This window comes from Heteronotia binoei, chromosome 6, assembly GCF_032191835.1.
Source record: "Heteronotia binoei isolate CCM8104 ecotype False Entrance Well chromosome 6, APGP_CSIRO_Hbin_v1, whole genome shotgun sequence".
Classification (NCBI taxonomy): domain Eukaryota; kingdom Metazoa; phylum Chordata; class Lepidosauria; order Squamata; family Gekkonidae; genus Heteronotia; species Heteronotia binoei.
Window position 1 is genome coordinate 132,116,357 of NC_083228.1, and position 6,000 is coordinate 132,122,356.

The following is a 6,000-nucleotide window of genomic DNA, read 5'->3' on the forward strand; positions in this document are numbered from 1 at the left end:
ACACACTGTGGCTAATAGCCACTGATGGACCTCTGCTCCATATTTTTATCCAATCCCCTCTTGAAGCTGGCTATGCTTGTAGCCGCCACCACCTCCTGTGGCAGTGAATTCCACATGTTAATCGCCCTTTGGGTGAAGAAGTACTTCCTTTTATCCGTTTTAACCTGACTGCTCAGCAATTTCACTGAATGCCCACAAGTTCTTGTATTGTGAGAAAGGGAGAAAAGAACTTCTTTCTCTACCTTCTCCATCCCATGCATAATCTTGTAAACCTCTATCCTGTCACCCCGCAGTTGACGTTTCTCCAAGCTGAAGAGCCCCAAGCCTCAAGGGAGAGATCAAGACAACAGACAAACCACCTTTGAAATTGCTGAGGAATCGATAGCACAAGGATTAGAAACCAGACTAGAGGGTTAACTAAACCATAACAGGAGGGCAGGATTAGGAATAACCTGAAGACTGCATTCGGGGACAATTCAAGCAGCCATATACTATCCCAGATGGATTAGATGGCTGCTTTCTGAAGCCAAATTTATAACCTCTTTGATCTTTAAAAAAAAATTAAGGAATTCTGGATTAGGTCCAGCTGCTGACAGCTTTAGGACCTGGCGGTGTTGGTTACATTGGAACAACCCATATCATCGATTGAGCTCTTACAACAAAGATTAAGAGAGTATGGAGAAGTATCTGGATTTAAACTAAATGCCATCAAAACCAAGATTTTAACGAAAAATATGGAAAAGGACCAAATTGAAAGGCTGGAACAGCTGTCTGGATTCAAGAATGAAAAGAAGGTGAAATATTTGGGAATTTTCTTGACTAATAATTTAAAGAATTTATACAGAGATAATTATGAAAAAATTTTGAGAGAGATCCGGAGGGATCTAACTAATTGGAAAGATCTCCAAATTTCGCTCCTTGGTCGAGTCGCAACGATTAAAATGAACATTTTGCCGAGAGTGCTGTTTCTATTTCAAACGATTCCAATTACACTACCTAAATCCTTCTTTCAGCAACTTAATGAATTGACCAAAATGTTTATTTGGCAGAGTAAGAAGGCCAGAATTAAAATGAAAGTTATGCAAGATTCTAAATTAAGAGGAGGACTAGCTCTTCCTGACTGGAAACTGTATTATAAAGCGTGCAATATTGCGTGGTTGAGAGCCTGGTGTAAATTGGAAAATAAAAGATTACTGTCTTTAGAGGGCGATGGGTTAGGAGAAGGATGGCATAACTACATGTGGTATAAAACTCCTATCAAAACCGGACGCTTCCTTAGGCATGAAATAAGAAGATCTTTGTATGCAGTCTGGAGTGAAATTAAAGTGATGTACAAACACACTCCAAGATGGATATCCCCGATAGAGGCTGCATCACACCCCAAACTATATAACTGGGAAATCCAACAAGATTATGCTTTCCTGCTAAATGACCAAAACGAACTGATTGAGGAGGAGATTTCAAAGTTATCTTGGTGGCTACAATGTCAAGTGAGATCAAGATTCCGGAAAGATAAAGAGATCGGCTTCTTGAACTCTTATTCGGACTTAGACTTGATCCTGGAGTCTAAACAAAAATTAATTACCAAAGTATATGACTGGTTGCTCCAAGTTAAGATGCAAGATGAGGTGGTTAAAGAAGCATGGATCAGATGGCTGAAGGACTTCGGCTACAATATAGATTTGGAAGAATGGGAAAAGCTATGGAAGCAAAATATAAAGTTAATAAAGCCGGCAGATCTTAAGGAAAATATGTACAAAATGGTATATAGATGGTACCTAACACCAGATAGATTGGCAAAGATATATCCTTCTTATTCTAACAAATGCTGGAAATGCACTGAAGTTAAAGGCTCTCTGTTCCATATATGGTGGCAATGTAAAAAGGCTAGAAAATACTGGACACAGGTCAACATCTGGATCCAAAAAATCCTACATATACAAGTGAAACATGTCCCGGAACTGTATCTTATAAACATTTGTAGACAAAACTTACCTGTGTCCAAGCTGAAACTACTGTTGTATATAGTCACAATTGCCAGAATGTTATATGCAAAATACTGGAAGGAAGATAGAACCCCTAATAGAGAAGAATTTATCATTAAACTTTTAGAAATAGCGGAATCAGATTTGTTGACTACCCGGCTGCGAAGTGGTAATGTGCAGAAATGCCGGGAGGAATGGGACCCTGTATACGAGTGGGTTAAAAACAGAGGTTTTGATATAAAATAATTATATCAACTTTAAAGTGGTGATGGAGTAATGAATGCTTTATGTACAAGCTTAATCCTCTCCCTCTCCTGTGGGGGGTATTTGTAGTTATGTTGTAGTTGTTTATAGTTAGAAGCTGTATGTTGTCATGTTCATTGTGTTTTGTGCTCTTTTTCGTTTTAGTGTTTTTTAGTGCTTTAGTGTTTTGTTTTGCTTGTATCTTTCCCTTTCTTAATAAAATTCAAAATTTTTCGTAAAAAAAAGGACCTGGCGGTGTTGATATGGTTTGCACTGACTATGTTATGAAATGCCAACCTCAAAATCACTTTCTCTTCCAATAATATTGGCTCAATTTTTTGAAAATATGCCCATTTCAGAGCCTGGTAACTTTATACAACCCACAACCTTCTAAGAATAAGGATAGGAGATAAATACTGGAGGACTTGCAAGGGACAAAGGCCGCAAACCCTATGTATACTTGGGTGTCAACACAGCAGAACTCGGTAGAACTCAGTAAACATGTGTCATATCTGGCTGTCTGGCAGAGAAAAAGATGATAAAACACCAAACCTAAGAAATTTGAGGGGCTGGAGAGAAAAGTCATTCACCGATGTGCATAGAGATAACCACACAAACAGCTGTAAGATACAACTGTAAGGGAAATTGTTTTAAAACAGAACACAAAAGCAACCATGGTAGATTTATTAGTCAGATACATAAACGTGACTTTTTACTCTTAATGAGTCTGAGGTTTATGCAGTGATCTATCTTCATTCCATTCCCGGCACTTACTTTCTTGATACTTTCCGCACAACACTTTATTAATATTTCCAAGTACATGTTAGGTTCCAAGACTAATTAGCCACAACAAACTCTCAACTTGATAAGCTGCCATTTCATCTTTTAGATAAAGGGCATCTTTCACCCTTCTCTTTCCAAACAGCTATGTGCTTTTCCCAGTCTTCTGCAGCTGGCTGGTGCTTTGGAAAGTACCGCTGGGTTCCACTGTGCATGTTGCAGAACATTGCTTTACTTAGAATCATAGAGTTGGAAGGGACCTCTAGGGTCATCTAGTCCAACCCCCTGCACAATGCAGGAAACTCACAAGTACCTCCCCCTAAATTCACAGGATGTTCATTGCTGTCAGATGGCCATCTAGCCTCTGTTTCAAAACCTCCAAAGAAGGAGAGCCCACCACCTCCTGAGGAGGCCTGTTTCAATGAGGACCTGCTCTAATGGTCAGGAAGTTCTTCCTAATGTTGAGCCGGAAACTCTTTTGATTTAATTTCAACCCATTGATTCTGATCCTACCTTCTGGGGCCACAGAAAACAATTCCACCCCATCCTCTATATGACAGCCCTTCAAGTACTTGAAGATGGTGATCATATCACCTCTCAGCTGTCTCCTTTCCAGGCTGGCTAAACATCCCCAGCTCCTTCAACCTTTCCTCAATACTTAATACTAACAGGGACTTCTCCATAGCTCCGATGTCATAAGCATCCAGCAATTGCTGTCCATAGTCACCTGAAGATGACTTCTTCACGCCCCCAGACCCACCTAAAACATTTGAGCTCTGTCAAGTCACCCTTGAGCCTTCTGTGGGCTCTGTCCCCTGGAGCAGCTTTAAAAAAAAAAAACAATTCAAGGCCACGGTCAGATGCACCATTTAATCCATCAGCAAGACGCTCCTGTTTTGTCCATCCTTATTTTAAACATCGTTGCCCTATCAGACATCCCAAACATAATCCGCCTTGCAGAGTGCCTGTCCCGTCGTTGACTGATCAGACGGCCCAACCTTTGCGCATGTGCATAAACAATGCCACTGATTGGCTCAACCTTGTAGGGAATATTTTCTAGAACAGGGGTGGCCAACGGTAGCTCTCCAGATGTTTTTTGCCCACAACTCCCATCAGCCCCAGCCAGCATGGCCAATGTCTGGGGCTGATAGGAGTTGTAGGCAAAAAAAAAAAAACATCTGGAGAGCTACTGTTGGCCACCCCTGTTCTAGAAGCATGGACTAAATAATGATTGTGTCACAAAATTAAACAAATTAAAAAGAAACATTTGCGGTTTCTCGGAATGCCTCTGTTGTGGCGCTTAAAGCACCCGGGAGCCCCTGCCGCCTTTCGCTGATTCTGTGGTTAAGCATGTATTGCTATGATTTTTTAAAATGGCGCCAGTCTGGGATACAAGTTGAGATGACTTGCTAGCGCTGTTGCGATCAGACAGGGGAAATCTGTTTTTGGCCCGTCGTCAAGCATTTAGGACCGGATTTTATCCACTATCAAAAAGGTCCAACAGCAAGGCGCGGCATGACGGGATACCCACAGTTCACCGACTACTCCCAGATGTTGTCATAGGGACAGGCACTTTAAATCTGAAGAGCATTCGCTGCTGTGTTGGATAAAAATGTACATCTGGCCGCGGCCCAAGAAGTGGCAGCCCCGTGACCTTGCAAGAGCTTCCTTCCTAGCTGCCCCGTGTTGCATTCTTTATTCTGCTTTAGCCTTTTCCCTTGCGGTTTCTAAATCAAGTTCTTTTCGTAGATTGACCCGCAATGGTTTCCTGGAGAGAATGTTTAATCTTACGGGGAATCAGGCTGGGATTTTAAGATTATCAAACCAGAGAGCTCGTGGGTATGAGTAAGGTATATGACTTCTGAACACTCTGTGAGGGTTTTAACTAATACATATATTGAAGAACAAAATATTAACCACAGTATTTTTCACATATAAATTTAGAAATATTTTGCAGTCCATTTTACAAAGACAATGTGCAATGTTCTGTGTTTGCAGGACTTCCTGCGGTCTGGTTGCAGCCACACCCGGTTGGGAATGATTGGACTTCAGGAAGTCCTACAAAGAAAGAAAGAACATTGCACATTGTCTTTGTAAAATGGGCTGTGAAATATTTCTAAATGTATATGTGAAAAATACTGGAACTCAAAGACATTTGCTCCCTGCACAGATGTGTACACAGGTGTGTGTAGACAGCCCCATGGTGCAGAGTGGTAAAGCTGCAGTACTGCAGTCGAAGCTCTCTGCTCACAACCTGAGTTTGATCCCGACGGACGCTGGGTTCAGGTAGCCGGCTCAAGGTTGACTCAGCCTTCCATCCTTCCGAGGTCGGTGAAATGAGTACTCAGCTTGCTGGAGGTAAAGTGTCGATGACTGGGGAAGGCAACGGCAAACCACCCCATAAAAAGTCTGCTGTGAAAACATTGCGATGCAATGTCACCCCAGAGTCGGAAACGACTGGTGCTTCCACAAAGGACTACCTTTACCTTTTTTTTACAGGTGTGTACAGGTGGTGGGAGAAGGGGGCAAGAGAATGATATAGCGTGTCTGTTGGCCTCCTTGAATATTCGTATGATCTGAAGACAAGACACAGCCCAACCATTCATGCAAATTAAGAAATACTAAGCAAGTTGATGTGAGCAGTTGCCTTAGCGTGGGTTCCTGATTCAAGAATACACAGCCAGTGGAAATGGCAAATGATACACGAATTAAACCTCATGTAGCCACACCTGTTGAGTAGATGACTGGGACTCATGTAGCCACACCTGTTGAATAGAGGACTGCTACCTCAGGATTGATTCAAGGATATACAGTACCATCTGCGTCTACCAGCAAGAGGAATATAAAGACAGCAGAATTTGGTACCTATTATTTGCAGCATCCAGTTTGGATCTTATTTGCAATAGAGCCTTTGTTTGAGGACTGTGGACTCTTTGAGTTTCAGTTATTGGGTTAAGAGCAATTGATGTGAGCCATAATAAGTGATGCATGA